Below are 19431 nucleotides of genomic sequence, written 5' to 3' on the forward strand. Positions count from 1 at the left end.
GCCTAACCATGACAAGACTGTTAATGCTATGGATGACGATTCTCACGTTTCCAATGTGGCGGACTTAACATCTCCTCTCCCGATCATAAAGAGGAATTTATTGCAAGCTGGTTTATTTCCAGGTTGTGCTGAAGATTGCAATCTCTGCATACTCCGGCCCGAGGACTGTTTGAAATTGAAGAATGGTATTCAACGGCTGATGGACGATCGTACAGTTCTCTTCGAAAGGATTCCTAAGGCGGAAAACCCTATTGAAGAAATATTTGTGATTGCTAGGTCCAAAGTTCCAGTGAAGATTACCGCTACCAGGGCGCCTGTGAAGATTACTGCTGAGCCCAGGGTTGCTCCCCTAATCATCACTGCACCTGGCCCGATCCCGTATTCCTCAAGCAAAGCTATTCCGTGGAATTATGGCGGTGATGTTTACGTCCATGGCGTGAAGCAAGTGGATAATGCTGCTAATACTAGTGGCATTGTTGGGACTAGTAAAATTACTCGAAGCGGAAGGATCTTCTCTCCAGAAATCTCACCTCCTTTCCTTGAAACTCGAGGAAAGGAACCAGTCAATCCTTCTCAGTCAGAGACACCGGTCGAAGTTACTCCCGAAGATGTTGCCAAACAAGAAATGGAAGAAGTGTTGAAAATCATTCGCAAGAGTGATTTCGATGTGGTAGAACAGTTGGGGCATACCCCGTCTAAGATCTCGATGTTATCCTTGCTGTTATCTTCTGAATCTCATGCCAATGCATTGATAAAATTCTTGAAGACTGCTCATGTGCCTCAGGAAACATCTGTCGAGCAGTTCGAACATCATGTTGCTCACTTGGCTGTTGACAATGGCCTAGGCTTTTCCGATGCTGACCTGACACCAGCGGGAAAGAATCACAATAAAGCCCTGCATATCTCCATTGAGTGTAGGGGAATCACTTTGTCTCATGTGTTGATCGATAATGGCTCTTCCTTGAATGTGCTGCCGACAGCTGTGCTGGATAAGCTGGATTGTAAAAGCATTGAACTGAAACCTAGTGACATTGTGGTACGTGCTTACGATGGTGCGAAGAGTGTTGTCCATGGCGAAGTAGTCCTTCCTATCAAGATAGGACCTCAAGTCTTCAACACTACCTTCCATGTAATGAACATTCGTCCTGCCTATTCCTGCTTACTGGGACGCCCTTGGATTCATGGGGCAGGCGCTGTAGCCTCGTCTCTCCATCAAAAGTTGAGGTATCCCACAAAGGGCAAAATTGTCACCGTGTGTGGAGAAGAAGAGTACATTGTCAGTAGTGTGCATACCTTCAGATACGTCGAGATGGATGGTGAATTCATTGAGACTCCTTGTCAGTCATTTGAAGTAGTTCCTCCGACCAATCCTGTCCTTAAGCCAACTTCCTGTGTACCCAAGGTTATTCGTGCTCCTCCTGCTATGATTTCTCTGAAGGACGCTCAAGCCGTGGTTGAAGATGGTGGTCGTACTGGCTGGGGTCAATTGATCGACGTATCGTACAAGTCTGACAAATTTGGCCTGGTGTTCAGCTCTGACAAGAGTCAAATTAATGCTGTAGAAGATGCTGACAGCGATGGCGACCTGGATAGCTGGATTTTCCCAACAATTGGTGACGGACTCAATAATTGGAAGGCTGAAGACACTATCCCGATTTCCTTTAGCCAGGAGTAATTGTTATTGTCTATTTTAGTGTTGCAAATTTTTGTTTTTTTTACAATTGAACTTCTCCAAGCGTTGTGTCTATGCCCGGGGCACAATAGCTAATTTGTTAAGGGTTTTGTCATCTTCATAAGCATATTCATATTCAATAAATCAATGGAATTTTTGCATTCAAATATTGCGCTCTTTATCTTTTCTGTCATCTTCCAAACGAGCTATGTTTTCTTACACACACTCACGTAACGAATTGCAGATCCATACCCACTCTGGATCCTGTTGACAATAGTTCTACTACTGTTCATTATGACTTTGAAAATCCGATCTACCAAGCCGAGGATGGAAGTGAGGAAGATTGTGAAGTACCTGGAGAACTTGCCAGACTGTTACTGCAGGAAGAAAGGACTATACAGCCACACGAGGAGTCAATTGAGACTGTAAATCTGGGCACTGAAGTAAACAAGAAAGAAGTCAAAATAGGAGCAGGCTTGGAAAACAGTGTCAAGAGAAGGTTGATTCAGATGTTGCATGACTATGTAGAGATTTTTGCTTGGTCTTATGAAGACATGCCAGGACTGGATACCGATATAGTAGTGCATCGACTGCCAACGAGGGAAGAATGTCGTCCTGTTAAGCAAAAGGTTCGTCGCATGCGTCCTGAAATGTATGAGAAAATCAAAGCCGAGGTGATGAAACAATTTGATGCAGGTTTTCTGGCTGTTACTTCTTATCCTCAATGGGTTGCTAATGTGGTACCAGTGCCAAAGAAGGATGGTAAGGTGCGAATGTGTGTAGATTACCGAGACCTGAATAAAGCGAGTCCCAAGGATGACTTTCCACTCCCGCACATTGATGTTCTGGTAGATAACACCGCTCAACACAAGTATTCTCATTCATGGATGGATTCTCAGGTTACAACCAGATTAAGATGGCGCCTGAGGACATGGAGAAAACTACGTTTGTGACGCAATGGGGCACATTCTGTTATAAAGTAATGCCATTTGGTTTAAAGAATGCAGGGGCAACGTACCAGCGTGCTATGGTGGTTTTGTTCCATGATATGATCCATCATGAAATAGAAGTATATGTGGATGACATGATAGCCAGATCTCATACTGAGGAGGAACATCTCGATCATTTATACAAACTGTTCGAGAGGTTGAAGAAATACAAGTTGAGGTTGAACCCGAACAAATGCACCTTTGGAGTAAGATCCGGCAAACTCTTGGGCTTTATTGTCAGTGGTAAAGGGATTGAGGTTGACCCGGCTAAGGTGAGAGCTATTCAAGAAATGCCCGTTCCCCGTACGGATAAAGAAGTCAGAGGTTTCTTGGGACGTTTGAACTACATTGCCCGATTTATCTCCCATTTGACCGCTACTTGCAAACCCATCTTCAAATTACTGAGGAAAAATCAAGAGATGATATGGAATGATGAATGCCAAGAAGCTTTTGACAAAATCAAGAAATATCTCCAAGAACCTCCGATTCTGGTACCGCCCGTTGAAGGAAGACCTCTAATCATGTATTTGACCGTGTTAGAAAATTCAATGGGGTGTGTATTGGGGCAACATGACGAGTCTGGTCGAAAAGAGCATGCCATATACTACCTTAGCAAAAAGTTTACCGACTGTGAAACAAGATACTCACTGCTCGAGAGAACTTGCTGTGCTTTGGCCTGGGCTCACTACGCCAAAAATGACTTTTAACAGCGCATCTTAGACAGCGCTTTTAAAAGAAAGCGCTGTCTAAGGTTAAAATTAAAAACAAACACGGAAAATGTTCCAAGAAAATAATAAAAGCGCTGTCTAAGGGGGGGTTTAGAAAGCGCTTTTGGAAAGCGCTGTCTTAGGCATACCTTAGAAAGCGCTTTCCACAAAAGCGCTGTTTAAGGTCTTATTAAAATAAAATTTTAGGATTCTATTTTCGTTCTCAGTCTTTTTGTTTTCCCTCTTCTTCACTCACCTCTCAGACACCCAAAACACGACATCCCCATTTTCCTTCAACTTTTGAAAACCCTATTTTCCGCCTTCGAGAGTCCCTCCGCCGTCACCCAAACAAGCGACCGCCGCACTCGCCTCTCACCTCCGAACCTCCACCGTTTCCGCCACCGCACTCCTCATCTCAACAATCTCAACCGTGCCGATATTCCCAAAATTTTTTGTGTGTACTGTATTCTTGATTTTTTGTGTGTACTGTATTCTTGATTGAGTAAGATACTGGACACAATTACATTGTTCCTGTTTTACCTGCAATGTTCCATTGCTTACTGTATCATTTAATATCATTATATATTGTTCAGGCCAACGCCAAGGCAAAGTTTGACGAAACTGTTGAAGCACATATAAAACCGGGCATCGATTCCAAGCGAACAGAACTGGTATGTTTCAAGATACTTCTTTTTCTTTTTTATTGTTTTTCTTGTGTTTGTGTGTTTTTTCTGAGCTAGGGTGATTCTATGAGTACCATGTAAATTTTAAAGCGCATATTCAATGAACAGAACTGGTGTGTTTGACTTGTGGACTTAAGTTCTTTAGGTTTGGCATATTCAATGAACTACATCCTATCTTCATTGATACTCTCAAAACTTGAGAGTCATATGCCCTTTGAAGACTAATTGTGTTAGGAGAGTTAGATTAGTAGTCAAAACAGTTAGGAAAATGTGTTATGAAAAATGTTAGTTAATAAGCTGTTAGTAATTAGAGGTGACATGAGTTAGAAGTCCATTGATCATGTTAGTTGAGGTTAGTATGGAAGTTAGAAATCATTATTGTGTTGATGGACGTTGCAATGATATGCTAAAGTTAATGATGCTTTGAAATCAATTTGAATGTTCATTGAAACTACTATGGAATATGGTTGGTTTATTGATTTTGAATGTTGATGTTAATTGAATTAATTCTAATTTTATTATGGTTAACTGTTTGTTGAAAATGCTATGCTAATCGGTTAGTTGTTGGTGTTACAAATGCAATGTTTAATGATAGTTGGTGATTTGGGAGTTGTTAGTTTGTGTATGTATGTATATTGAGTTGTGTATGTATATGTGTATGCAATTTGATTTTCTTTTTACTTGCTTGGTATGCATGATGAATTTTGAAATACATTGCATGTTGGGGCTGTCATGACTAGGCTTGGATTTAGATGTTCAATATTGTTCAAACTTCATGTTTCCTTAGTGATTATACTTGAAGATTGAATAGGTAGTTTTTTTTCTTTTTAACTGTGAAAGTGTTGTTCATCTCACTTTCATTCTAAAGGAACAAGATTTCTCCCATAAAATGATTGAACGAACTCTAATATAGTTATAGGTATAGTTATAGGTATATTGTAATAGAAAAAGTTTGATTCTTGTAATATAAAAAATGAAAGTGATGAGGTAATTAAAGTTGGTATATTGGCGTATCGGATACGTTATTGAAGTTTATATTAACATTGGTTATGTATAGGTTTTTGAAGTTTAAAATGAATTAAAGCTTATAATTGTTAGGATATTCAAAGATACTACCTTAGTTATGTATTTTCGTCTGGATTAATTGTTTACTTTAATAAGTAGGAAAACCATGGATAAAACATGGATCTGTGCCGATCGAATGACCAAAGAGTACGAGAGTGGGGTTTTGGAATTCGTTAAGTATGCTGTTCAACACGCTGAAAACCCCAGACGAATGCATTGTCCTTGCTTGCGTTGTTGTTATATTGGTAAGGTTGACGCACATGGATTGAAATCGCATTTGCTGAGGCATGGAATTGATCAAAGTTATCAGTGTTGGATATTTCATGGTGAGAAAATTAACGAGAATGTTGAATCGAGTGGAAAAAGTAATACGACCTATGCTTCATACGACAAAGACACGGAAACATACGATTGTGATCGAGTTGAAGAGATTGTAGAAGCACTGGAAGAAGATCTTCATGATTGTCCTGAAATGTTTGAGAGGATGGTAAGCGATGCAGAGAAACCGTTGTACAAAGGTTGCACTAAATTCTCAAGACTTTCTGCGGTATTAAAGTTGTACAACTTAAAGGCGGGCAATGGATGGTCGGATAAAAGTTTCACAGAGTTGTTGGCCCTTATGAGAGAAATGCTACCGGATGATAATGTTCTTCCTAATCGAACCTATGAGGCAAAAAAAATGTTGTGCTCTATTGGCATGAGCTATGATAAGATACATGCTTGTCCTAACGATTGCATTTTGTTTCGTAACGAATATGCAATGTTAACTGAGTGCCCTAAATGCGGTTTGTCTCGATATAAGAAAAGATTATCTCCCGCAAAAGTCTTATGGTATTTTCCGATAATTCCGAGATTTAGGCGCATGTTTCATAGTGAAACCGATGCAAGACATCTTACTTGGCATGCAGATGAAAGAATTATTGATGGAATGTATCGGCATCCGGCTGATTCACCACAGTGGTCGAAGATTGATAATGATTATCCTGAGTTTGGATCAGAAGCAAGAAACCTTCGATTGGCATTATCTACTGATGGAATGAACCCACATGGTCTTCAAAGTATCTCACATACCACATGGCCTGTGATTCTTATGATTTATAACCTACCTCCGTGGCTATGTATGAAGCGTAAGTACATGATGTTATCTATGTTAATCTCTGGGCCTAAACAACCAGGGAATGACATAGACGTATACTTGACACCTCTGATCGAAGATTTAAAGATTTTGTGGGAGAACGGTGTGGAGGTTTATGATGGATATAGGAAAGAAAGTTTCAATTTGAGGGCGATGTTGTTTGGCACAATTAATGATTTTCCAGCATACGGGAATCTATCTGGGTATAGCATTAAAGGTCAACGTGCGTGTCCTGTTTGTGAAGACGGAACCGATACGATTCGATTGGAACTTTGCCAGAAGAATGTGTTTCTCGGTCATCGTAGATTCTTACATTCTAAATATCACTACCGTGGGTGGAGAAAAGCATTCAATGGAGACACCGAACATCGTAGAGCTCCACCCGCATTGTCAGGTGAACAAGTTTTTGAAAAGGTGAAAGATGTGCGTACTGAGTTTGGCAAGCCTTTTGCACATAAGATTGTGAAAGGTGGGTGGAAGAAAAGGTCGATATTTTTTGAATTGCCATATTGGAAGTCTTTGTACGTGAAGGGTGGAAGAAATGCGAAGGGTGGTCCAAGGAAGATCTCGAGGCATCATACTAGATGTCTCTTGGAACAACCAGGGACAACTTATAGAACCTAATGGGCATACCTTAACTAGTTTCATCGGTGCACTAGTAAGGAATGAAATTCCCATTACATGTGATGATTGGAGAAATAAAGAGTTGAAAGAGTCCAAAGAAAAAATTTGGAGTGAGATAAAGGTACAATCATTTGGCCCTTAATTATACGGTATCAATTATGTTTTTTCAATTACCGATACTAACTATCAATCTGTATGTTTTTCTTAGCGATGTTTTAACATCGAAGAAGAAAGAAGAGGGTTTTGTATGAAATTGGCCGGAAAGCTTCTTAGAGGGTTTCAGACATTTTTATCATCCAAGTTCCTTAAGGATGCGGATGGTAATTTTGTGGATGCGGAGCTTCCTAGAAAATATGAAAGTTTGATATCGGCTGAAGAATGGGAAGCTTTCAAATCCAAAAGACAAGACCCGACTTTTCAAAGAATAAGTGCTACAAATCGGGAAAGAGCATCAAGTCCCACATATCCGTACCGAAAAGGACGTGTCGGATATGGACGCTTAGAACAATCCATGGTAAGTCTTTATAAATTGCGAAAACAAATTTGTTCATCATATATTAGTTTTATCTAATCAAATTGTATGACTTAATGTGTAGCTGCAGAAGGAGGAAAGTTCAGAAACATCTCTTCCTGCACATGTTTTGTGGAAGGAAGCCCGTGTGGGCAAATCTGGAGTTCCTCAAGAAGAAGTTTTAAATGTATACCAAAAATGTGTAAGTATAACATTTTTTCATTAATTGAATAACATTTTTATACACAAATATTTGACAAGTATACGGTATTCATCTGATTTTTCAGGAGGAGCTATCTCAGTCTCTATCTCCCGATGATACTAAGAGCATACTTAGTCGGGCATTAGATGTCCCTGAGTATTCTGGTCGGGTGAGGGGTAAGGGATTTGGAGTCACTCCGACCTCCCTCAGTGTTAAAAAAGGAAAGGCTCCTAGTAATCGGGAGCTTCATGCAAGATTGGAAGCCATGCAAGCTGAGCTTGATGCATTGAGGAGAGAAAGAGAGGCTAGCGCCTCAACGGTATACAAAGATGCTTCGGACAAAAACAGTATCAACTGTACCTTTCAGCCGAACATTCCAGAGGTAATTACATATAATTGTCTTAAATTGAACTATTTGCTTAAATTATGTATTTGACATATATACACATTAACGATTTCTTGTTATTATTGGTTTTAGGGCATTTCCCATTGTCAGCTGTATTTGTCGTCACCATACTATCGGATGGTTGGCAAGGGAAAAGTGCATAACGTTAGCGGAGTATTACTCCACACTAGAGAGCTCCCTGCTGGATGTTTGAAGGTATCAGTTGATATTGCAGTTGAGCCGAATGCAGCATTACCATATCCTAGCGATGATTCGGATGCAACAACGGTGCATGAAGCAGTAGGTTCGTTTGTTGCATGGCCGACAAACCTCATATGCGTAGGATATGAGGTATGCTTAAAACTTATGTTAACTTTAATGTGTATATTCAAAGTTTAAAATTTATGCTTAAAATTTTACTTACATATTTTCCTTGGTTATGTTAAATAGACTCCCACAAAATCCAAATCAAAAGAGAATGAGGTTAGCAATGCCTCCGCACAACAAAAAAGGAGGTTAGCAACGCCTCCGCACGGGTAAAAAGTTCTGGTGCTAAGAAGACCGTAGCTAGGAAAAAACCTACCACCAAGTATAGGTCGTGCCTCAGGACATTTCTAGAGATGACCGATATACCGACCGGAGGTGTTCGGATTGTACATATGGAGGTAGGGATTTTCGGCTTTGATTACGACCAAATGATTGGTAATGAAGACTTCATGCAAGTTTTTGGTCATGAAAAAATCGGCGTCAACGTTGTCAATACATATATTAGGTAAATCCGGTCTACTTTGTTTTATTAATTAAACAACTTATGTTAATGATGTTTACTTTATGTTAATCCGGTTTACTTTATGTTTCAAAAGAGGTGTTAATGATGTTTTTATATTAGGTTTTTGTATGACAAATTGATGCGCCCCAATGATTTGGACGAGTCATTCGGATTCTTAGCACCCGCGACCGTCAACTTAGGTTTAATCTTAAGTAGACCGCATACCGTGACGGAGTATGTTCTTCGGATCCTCATGGACAATAAAGATGCGGAGAAGTTGTTTTTTATACCGTTTAATACCGGGTTAACATTTCATTCTAAATTCATCTATTATAATTATTTTCCAAGTTACCATCTAACATTTGCCTAATCATTACAGTGGACATTGGTTGTTGCTCGCAATCAATCCTATCCGAGAAATTGTGTATTATCTTGACTCGTTAGGAAATGATTGGACAACATACTCGGATATGAAGGTCGTAATTGACACGTAAGTGAGAATGTTCAAAATTTTTCTTAGTTTATGTGAATTGTTCTAATTGCTTCATTTTTATTTTATTAGCGTCCTACAAGCTTTTCGGGCCCAACGAGATATCCAAACCTCAAGGAGGGGCGCCAACTGCATTACATGGATTAAAGTGGCGGTATATTTTTAATTACCACATTTTTTATTATATTAGTGATGACACTTGATAAAACTTAGGATTTATAATCCATATTTTTTTTTCATGTAGTGTCCTCAACAACGTAATCAAATAGATTGCGGGTATTTCGTGTTGAGGTTTATGCGAGATACTCTTGCTTTGGGCCGATTAGTGATTCCCACCGATGTATGTATTTCTAACTTATGAGTTATTTTATATTTACACATATCTCATATAATTAAATAGTTGGAATTAATTCAAAATATGTTATATTATTATGTAGTACTTTGAGGAATTCAAGTGTGCATTTTATACAAAGGATCAAGTGGACGAAATCAAAGAGGAGTGGTGTCAATTCATGATAGAGCTCAAAGTTTTTTCATAAATTTGTGTAATTAATGTGTACATTTGTAGTATATGTAATGACTTGTAAATGTGTACATAAATTTGTATATATTTTGATACATTTAAGGCAAAATTGGTTTGAATTGGTATATATATATATTTGTTAGCCAAAAATTGGTAGAAAAAAGGCCAAAATGGCATGTATAAAATGTGATAACTGTCTGTCAAAATCTGGTTGAAAACAGGTAGAAATTCTGGTTTATAAACCTGGAAAAAATGTGGTTTAAAACAAAAGCTTCAAAAAATTTCGTATACATTAGACAGCGCTTTTGTAAAAAGCGCTGTCTAAGGGGGGGATTAGAAAGCGCTTTAGGCAAAAGCGCTGTCTAAGGGGGGGGGGGGGCTTAGACAGCGCTTTTTGAAAAGCGCTGTCTAAGCCCCCCCCCTTAGACAGCGCTTTTGCCTAAAGCGCTGTCTAAGGTATACCTAAAAAAATTAAAATAGGGGGGGCTTAGACAGCGCTTTTTGAAAAGCGCTGTCTAAGCCCCCCCCCCCCCCCCCCCCCCCTTAGACAGCGCTTTGGCCAAAAGCGCTGTCTAAGGTATACCTAAAAAAATTAAAATAGGAGGGTCTTAGAAAGTGCTTTTGGCCAAAGCGCTGTCTAAGGGGGGGGGGCTTAGACAGCGCTTTTAAGATTTAAAAAAGCGCTGTCTAAACCTTTAGCAGCGGAGGTTTAGACAGCGCTTTAAAGCGCTGTCTAAGGCTAAAAAAAGCGCTGTCTAAGGTCTTGTTTGGCGTAGTGGCTGCTCGCCGACTAAGACAGTATATGTTGAATCATACCACTTTATTGATTTCTAAGATGGATCCTATCAAATACATATTTGAGAAACCCGCTCTCTCCGGAAGAATAGCAAGATGGCAGATGATTCTAACAGAGTACGACATCCAGTATACTACCCAGAAAGCAATCAAAGGAAGCGTGCTAGCCGATCATTTGGCTCATCAAGCAGTGGATGATTACCAATCTATGAATTTTGAGTTCCCAGATGAGGATGTCATGCTTGTTACTGATTATGAAGAACCTGGACCGGAGGAAGGACCCGAACTAGGATCCCGATGGACTATGGTTTTCGATGGGTCTTCTAATGCATTGGGCAATGGTGTTGGTGTGGTAATCATTTCTCCCGAGGGTTACCATACGCCTTTCACTGCTAGACTATGTTTTCATTGTACCAATAATATGGCTGAGTATGAAGCATGTATTTTGGGACTCAAGGCTGCTATAGACCGGCGGGTCAAGTTTTTGAGTGTGTACGGAGACTCAGCATTAGTAATCAGTCAGATCAAAGGAGAATGGGACACTAAGCATCCGAATCTCATCCCTTACCGAGAACGGGTGATGACATTAATCCCATACTTTGAAGAGATAACATTCGAACATATCCCACGAGAAGAGAATCAGTTGGCAGACGCATTAGCTACCATGTCATCTATGTTCAGAGTCAGATGGGACAATGAAGCTCCCAGGATCACCGTTGAGCGACTAGATGAACCGGCATACTGTTATGAACTTAACACTGAGGGAGTACGGGAAAAACCTTGGTTCCACGAAGTAAAAAGATATTTAGAAACTCAGGAGTACCCTGAGGGGGCATCTATCAATGATAGAAAATTCCTGAGGAAGTTCTCTGCTAAATTCTTTTTGAGTAATGGAGTATTATACAAACGTAATCATGATTCGACTTTGCTTCGCTGTGTGGATAAAAAGGAAGCAGAAAAGATTATGGAAGACATGCATGATGGTATTTTTGGGACTCATTCTAGTGGGCATACGATGGCCAAGAAGATTCTGAGATCAGGGTATTATTGGTCTACCATGGAAGCTGATTGCCACCGTCACTCCAGAACCTGTCATAAGTGCCAGATCTATGCGGACAAAGTACATGTGCCTCCTGCTCCACTAAACGTGTTGACAGCCCCTTGGCCTTTTGCGATGTGGGGCATTGACATGATTGGAGAGATTAAACCTACTGCTTCTAATGGACATCGCTTCATCCTTGTCGCTATTGATTACTTTACAAAGTGGGTAGAGGCCGCCTCATTTGCTTCTGTCACCAAGAATGTGGTGGCACGATTCGTCAAGAATAATCTCATTTGCCGATACGGCGTTCCTGAAAGAATTATTACTGACAATGGTACTAATTTGAACAACAAGATGATTACTGAACTCTGCCCGCAGTTCAACGTAAAGCACCATAACTCTTCTCCGTACCGACCAAAGATGAATGGCGCTGTAGAAGCTGCTAATAAGAATATCAAGAAGATCATACAAAAGATGACGGTGACGTACAAAGACTGGCATGAGATGTTACCGTTTGCTCTTCATGGCTATCGCACTTCAGTACGCACTTCGACAGGAGCAACTCCTTTTTCTTTAGTCTACGGAATGGAAGCCGTTTTACCAGTGGAAGTCCAGATTCCCTCTCTAAGAATCATGAAAGAGGCGGGGTTAGATGAAGATGAATGGATTCAGACTCGACTCGACCAGATAAACTTGATCGATGAGAAGAGACTTGCGGCTGTGTGTCATGGACAGATATATCAGAAGCGCATGACCCAGGCATTTAACAAAAGAGTCAAGAGACAGGTGTATCAAATCGGCGATTTGGTGGTCAAGCGCATCACTCTACCACAAGGTGATCCCAGAGGCAAATGGACTCCCACATACGAAGGGCCATTTGTAGTTAAGAAGGCATTCTCTGGTGGAGCCATGATACTAGCCACAATGGACGGCGAAGACTTCCCACATCCCGTGAACGCAGACATAGTAAAAAAATACTACGCATAAAAGAGACCTGCTAGGTCGACGTACCTAGGCAAAAGTAAGGGCATCCCGGCGAACCAAAAAGGTTCGGGCAAAAATTAGGGATAAACATAACAAAATGTGCACCCGGCAAGTCGAAAACCTGAAAAGGCGGCTTGGGCAAAAAGGGGTATCCTGGTGGATTGAAAACCTGAAAAGGCGGTCCAGGCAAAAATTAGGGATTAAAGCGTATGACTATGTCCCGTTCTCAGACAGCTTCATCCAAGTTCAAAGGACTGAACAAGCTAATCACTTCTATCCGACAGCAGGAGATGAGAGGCTTGAAGACATAATGGCAGTAGTGGAATTAAAGTCAATAGGACGTTTTCAGCATAGCTTTCTCTTTGTTTTCTTGACAATTTCCTCTTACTAGGATTTTTGTCTCCTTGTACACAAATTGCCTGTTTATAGGCCCTCTTTCGAAATCAATATAATTTTAGTTTAAAAAAAAAATGCTCTTGTTTTACTTTCTCTGTTTTGTTTGCATAAACGTCCATTGATTTAATTCGAATTAATATATGCATTTGGATATGATCGATGTTTACCAAAAATGCGTGCATAAAATAGAAATAGCGATTACTACTAGGCTTCAGGATCGAGGAGAAGGTCTAACCATGCTTTCCAATGAATCCGTCGCTAATTCTATTCCCCAGCAAAGCCAGTTATTCCCCAAAAGCAATTGGCATTACTAGACAAATTGGTCATCTCTTCCACCCCCAGCCAGGCTTCTGTTAAATATTTCTACCCTCAGACAGAATCAAGTATCCCCAGCTAAGAAAGGATCACCGATACCAGTATCTCCAACCAGAAGATTGAGATTTGTTTTCCCCAGTAGAGTCCTCTGGAAGAACTTTTCAGATGCATAATTCATTCATTACATCATTTCACAGCATACGCATGCATACATCGTTTGCAGTTATTTTCGAAAGCATAAAGCATCTCATGCATCATGACATGGCATGAAGCCGACTTTATTTTTCAGGTTAATTATCTTCCTGATACAGTCAAAATAGAGAGTCATTCAGACGGACATCTTCATCGATTACGTTCAGATTCAAATACATCTTTCAGATACACTCCATGACAACATTCATCCTGACGTCCTCCTAGTGACGGCATCTATAAGCCCATCCCAGACATTTATTGCAAATACAATGTATACAAATACTATCAGATATAGCCTAGCGTACGGTTCATTCTGATTCAGCTCAACATATGACTCTTTCAACTCAGATGCGATCTAACGTACGATCCATTCCGACCTTCAACAACTCCAATACGGTCCAGCATACGACCCATTTGGACCTTCAAGGCCTCGGATGCTACCTAGCGTACGGTACATTCTGAAGTGTAGTCTGGCGTATGACTACCCCTTTATTATCAGATGCAGCCTAACGGACGGCTCGTTCTGCTACTCAGAGACGGTCTAGCTTACGACCCGCTTGGATGTTCATCCCCTCAAATGCTACCTAGCGTACGGTACATTCTGAAGTGTAGTCTGGCGTATGACTACCCCCTTCATCACCAGGTACAGCCTAACGGACGGCTCAGTCTACAACTCAGATACGATCTAGCATACGATCCATTCTGATCCTTCACCCCCAGTAACGATACAGCCTAACGGACGGCTCGTTCCGCAACTCAGATACGATCTAGCGTACGATCCATTCTGATCCTTTATCCCCAGCAGTGTATGACTCATTCGGATTCTTATCTCATCCTGATTTGGCACAGCATACGACTCCTCCAACAAGTCCGATACGGTCTAGCATACGACCCATTTGGATGTTCTTTCCTCAGATACTACCTAGCATACGGTACATTCCGAGGTGTAGTCTAGCGTACGACTACTTTTCGTCAGATGCAGCCTAACGGACGACCCATTCTAAATCCCTAGGGAAGTCGACGGCCTAATGAATGACCCACTATACGGTCTAGCGTATGACCCAGTGACACCCATGACTTCAGATATCTTCTAACGTACGACGTACTCTGAAGCTCTCATCATCAAACTTCCTAGATGGCATCTTTAAGCCCATCTCCATCAAGACTAATTGACAAGCGCAGATTTTCGGGGCATTCTAGTGTTCAATAATCTTCCACCTCCAGACCACGAATGGTGCACATACCATTCTACTCTCTCGGTTCAAGAATATTGAACAGGGGCAGCTGTCATACCCCAAAATTTGCCCATTAATATTTCAAGACATTTTTTCAGGGCACTCCGACTCATTTTTATGACACTGATCTCAAAGGAACAAAGGCCCAGCCCACGAATGGCCCAATCCAGAAAATGGCCCAAACTGGCCTGTTCGCTACGCGTTCGCTACACGCTCGCCTAGCGAACGTTCGCTACACGCTCGCCTAGCGAACGTTCGCTACACGTTCGCTACACGCTCGCCTAGCGAAGCTGACAGACAATAGAAAATTTCGGGCTTCATTCTGAGCCCATTAGGTCATGAAAAAGAGCATTATAAATACCAGCACTTCAGTAATGAAAAGGGAGAACGAAAAAGGACGAAAGGAGAACCCTAGCAAGCAAACCCTCGCGCTCACAGACGGAAAACCCTGGAGGCTAACCCTGAGAATTCCGAGAAACCCTGAAGGAAAAGCCGGCGGCAGCAAGGTCATTTCCGCTCAATTCGATCCGGTCGGCCAATTCAAGGTTACAATTGCTATTACTACCTTATGTTCTTAATTTGCATATGGCATTATGATTAAATTTATGAAAATATCTTAAGTTTGTCATGTGAATTGTAGTGTGCATTTGAATACCTTAAATGATTAACCATATAATTGCTGTAATGAAAGCCATAAGGCATAAAATTGGTTGAAATTGCACTGATATCAAAACCAGAATCCGCAGTCGCTCGCTAGCACGTCGCTAAGCGAGCATGAAGCGAGTATTCGCTAAGCCTTCGCTAGGCGAGGCAGGCGCGAACCTGACAGTAGCCGACTTTTCTATTCTGATTTTTCACTCATGTTTTATCATAGCCAGGCATTGTTTATCTGATCATATTACTGTTGTGATTTCTTTTGCGGTGTAATCCTCGATTGCACCCTGATTTGGTATTCTAACCCGTTTGCTGAATGTTGTAAAGGTTCACACACCCCAGGAAAAGATTGTTGTTTAGGTCTTCCACTTTATTTGTGGGATACCCTTGTGAAGAGCTGCCCTAAATTGCTTAATTAATTTTAATGTATTAATTTTAATGTATTATTTTTAATGTATTGATTTTAATGTGGAGATTCACCCTAATTACCTAATTAACTCTAAATATGTGATCTTGGACCTCTCTTTTGCCCTACGGTATTACGGTATAACGGTCATGTCCCGCGAATGTAGGGATACACTTAGCAACGGCCCTTCGGTTAAATCATCATAAAATAAATCATGGTCCCTCGGATGTTGCCTTCGAAAACACGATTTTGTCCCTCGATGACCCTTCGGTGTAGCCTACGGTTAAATGATGATCGTCCCTTCGAATGCTAAGGTATCCTTACAACTGTTGCCTTCAATGACCTATCGATGACCCTACGATGACCCTTAAACATCCAAAGGGTAAAATTACTTACTTCTCAATAGTAAGGACAGTTTTACCCTCATAAGGATAGGAAACGTTCATAACGACCTTAGGAAGGTATAACTCTCAATTACTGGATCATAACCTAAAACATTTTCCACCCCTCACACTTTGCAAGTCCTAGAAAATCACCACTTGGTATACATTCATACTAGAATCATTACCAAGTTACATTTTTCTAAACCGTTTTCAAAATCAAACGAGATAAATACTTTGTATACATTCATACGAGAATCATTACAAAGTTAAACTCTCTTTTCGAAACATTTTTTAAACAATTCACGAACACTTTTCAGACAAAAATATAAGTGATCCAGCAATTAAGAGCCCATGGATAACCATGGATACAAAGGGTGCTAACACCTTCCCTTTGTATAATGTACCTCCCGAACCCAAAATCTATTGAGGTCTTTCCTGTTCTTTTCCACCTTTCCTTATTGGATAAAAGAAAAGTCGGTGGCGACTCTTGCTATCCGCGACATTGCGATAAAAAGCAAAATACCCCAAGTCAGTTCACCGTATGACACCCTGTTTTGGAATCGAATGTCCATCCCATAATTGAGTTTGCCTTTTTGCCCTCTTTTGGATGATGAGTGTTTTGGGAATATTCCCCAATTCACGCTTTGGTTGGCCACCTATTATATGCCCAGTAACCGGCATCCCCGGTGTTCCCTCCTTCTGCTCCCTATAATGATTTTTTATCCCCTGTGGAGTCAGATTCCCTGAGTTTAGATATACCTTTTTAGGTCTTCCTCAAATGATTTGGTTGATGGATATCTCTCACCCTTATACCGGTCTTAGATATTCATTCTTCCCGAGCGTGTTGTTCTCTCACCCTTATACCGGTGTTCAGATCACACGTCTCTTTGAGCTTATTACCCAGTGGCCGATAATACCTCATCCCGTTGCTTCCCCAGGAGAGTTCTGTTGGGATCTTCCTCAGCTGAGTCCTTTAGGGACATCCTCCACCTGACTCCGGATTTTATCCGAAGTATCCGTTGCAGATAATTTGGCTGTATTGTCATATTCCCCAATACATGCATCTTCGAGTCAGCTCGAGTCCTTCCATTGATTTATTTCATGGATTCTCTCTGTGTCTCTCAGCAAGTTTCAAGTCATGGCCTGCTCACGCATTTCTATCCTTTTACTCCCCGGCGGAGTCTCTGTCCCATTTATGAGTGTGTTACTCCAGTAAATTTTCATTTGTTCCTGGTCTCTTTCTTTCTTTGCGGACACATATCCCCGCAGAGTATTACCGTTTGCATGCATTCGCATCATGAGGTCTCTTAGGGACCAAAATTCGTCTCTTTGTTATTATTTAAGCCCATTCTACCCCGTCGAGACGAAGATTTTAACCTTCACTTCTCCGGCCAGAATGACCTTAAATAGGGGCATCTGTAAGACCCTAATTTTGTCCCTAAGATCCCTCATGGCATCATAACATTGCACTTGCATTGCCTCAAGGATCATTAGCATCTTGGTTCCCTTTGCCTTTGGGTGGGACCTCTTGTGATTGGTTTGATATCACCAGGCATGCTTGAATTGTATATCACTGCTTTTCTCATTTTGTTTACTAACCAAAAAGCACAAAAATATATCACTAACATCTTTTATTTGTAGCTTAAGCAATCACTAGGTCAAGAGCTTCAAGGAGATCCTTTGTGCAATAATAGGGTCAAGAGAAGATGAAAGCAAACATGGTAATGGTTCCCAAAGCTCTCATCCATCAAATGTGTCTCCCTAACATCTCAATTCATCATTTTGATCAAGGCAAGTCAAAGGGTTTGAGGTTTGTGTCCCAAAGGAACCCTAATTCATCTGTGCACCACAATGCCTTGCTCATGAAGCAACCTCAGCCCATGGTCAAATGCAATCAAGGGAAGTTCTTTAATTCATCATTTCATGCATATTTGAACTTAATTGAGTATCCTCAATCATCAATTCATCAAGATATGAGTCATGGACTTGAGAAGTTGATCAGTCAATTCATCTGACTATTTTGAAGTGCACTGAGACCTAACGTTTTATTTGTTGGTCAAATTGAGATGATCCCAAAAGAAACAATCTTCTTAAGGACAATATGAACAACTTTCATGTTCATCAAAAATTTATTTGAAACTTGGAAGGTCATCATCCATTCCAATACATTATAGGTCATTTTGACTGAAACCCTAATTTTGGGTCAACTTCCCAAGGACATAACTCATTCATTTTTCATGATTTTGAGGTGGGATCAAATGAATTGGAAATGCTAAGATGTCTACTTCAAATTTTATGTTGAACAAAATTTCAAAATCTCAAAGGAAATACATGTGATAATGCAAGACATTATAGGTCACTTTGGACCAAATGCATTAAAAGGAAAAAAAGTCCAACTTCAAGTGCCCATAACTCTTTCATAAAAAATCCAAATGATAAGAAATTTAAGTCCATTTTGATTGTCTTGAAAATATATACAACATTTATGTTGGAGGTGTTTTCATTTGAGGCTTGCATCATCAAAACATAAGGGCTTGAACATTGGCCAAATTTAGAAACTTTGCCTTTCCATGTTTTGCACCTTGCACTTTAAACTCCAATTTCACCAATTTCCACACTCCAAATGTATTTTTGCCCAACATAACAATTTTTCCTTGCATCAAAACCTTTCCAACCATTACTCACATGATCATGTTTGGATTTGGCAAATGGCATTTTCGAAGAGGAGAAGTTTTAGGCATGATTATGCATAACATGTTGAAATTCATCACACAAGCTAATTCACTCCAAGCTACACGTCCAAACTATCTCACATTCATTTCAGCTTGCATTTGCACCAAGTTTTGGGCCTCACATGCGCCTGTACAGGCCCATGCATGGAGAACCCAATTCACATGCACACGAGTTTGATCATGCATTGCATCAACTCTTGCTATAAATACACTTGCTTGCTTCACTTGAAAACCAACCTAATGGCGCCTGAGATGCTGCACAACTGAATCCATAACCATTACCAAAGAAGCTATTTCACTTTTCTTCAAATTTTTCAGATCCAAAATTCAACTACATCTGGTTGAATCCTTGGATCTAAAGCTTCTAAACCTTCATCCTTCAGCTCATTGATATTCTGTTTTGGCAAAGAAAGCAAGGAATCAAGCTCAAACCTCCAGAATTCAAGTTTATTCTTCAACTGGTATTTTCTTCGAAACTCATCATATATTGACCTATTTGCTTGGATCTTGTGTTGGCTGAAGTCCTCTCAATAGAGGCATCG

The sequence above is a fragment of the Lathyrus oleraceus genome, chromosome 7 (assembly GCF_024323335.1).
Source record: "Lathyrus oleraceus cultivar Zhongwan6 chromosome 7, CAAS_Psat_ZW6_1.0, whole genome shotgun sequence".
NCBI lineage: Eukaryota > Viridiplantae > Streptophyta > Magnoliopsida > Fabales > Fabaceae > Lathyrus > Lathyrus oleraceus.